The sequence below is a fragment of the Strongylocentrotus purpuratus genome, unplaced genomic scaffold (assembly GCF_000002235.5).
Source record: "Strongylocentrotus purpuratus isolate Spur 01 unplaced genomic scaffold, Spur_5.0 spur5_contig_855, whole genome shotgun sequence".
Lineage (NCBI taxonomy): Eukaryota > Metazoa > Echinodermata > Echinoidea > Camarodonta > Strongylocentrotidae > Strongylocentrotus > Strongylocentrotus purpuratus.
Genome location: NW_022145563.1, coordinates 419133 through 419810, shown reverse-complemented (window position 1 = coordinate 419810; position 678 = coordinate 419133). Strand labels below are relative to the sequence as shown.

At 41.2% G+C, this 678-nt stretch overlaps 1 non-coding gene across 1 annotated transcript; it reads right to left on the bottom strand.

Annotated features, from left to right (window-relative positions):
* Positions 1 to 262: 262 nt before the first annotated feature.
* Positions 263 to 361, bottom strand: Mir31 (microRNA mir-31). The gene has a single exon (NR_036396.1). It is a non-coding gene; the product is annotated as a microRNA mir-31 (primary transcript).
* Positions 362 to 678: the final 317 nt, after the last annotated feature.

The following is a 678-nucleotide window of genomic DNA, read 5'->3' as shown; positions in this document are numbered from 1 at the left end:
TAAAGTTTCTTTTCGTCTTAGAAATTACATCTTCTCTTACTAGCACGATGTATCGATTCCATGTACAAAATTTAATAAAAGAAATAAAAACCGCTATTGTAGTATGATAATGACAAATTTGAGTCCGGGTCGAATATCTCTGGTCCTCGTTTCGATGGCAGGATTCTGGGCGAACCACCAAGTGAATAAATGGCTATAATATATGAAGACATACAGGTGCGTCGAATATCTCTGGTCCTCGTTTCGACGGCAAGATTCTGGGCGAACAACCAAGTGAATAAATGGCAGTATGAAGACACAGCTGGGTTAATATTTAAATCACAGCTATGCCAACATCTTGCCTTTTCTCCACTGGTTTGTACCAGGTAAATGATGAACTAGGCGACGACCGTGACGAAGCGCCTTCCGCCATCCGACGCCGACTGACGACTCGAAACATTCCGAGGATATGGATCTCCGCAAAATCAAAATCACAACTATAATACATTAAAACTGGTGCATACATACAAATATCTAATTATATATCTATTAAGCGTCGTACCACTAAAGCCGATAGCTTAATGACGCCGTCATGCCGCTTTACAAGACCATCGATAAATTATCGAGCCGTCAACAGGTGGTATTATGAATGAAAGCCTGTCGCCATAGAATCGGGTAGATAAATCCGAACCAGCATGA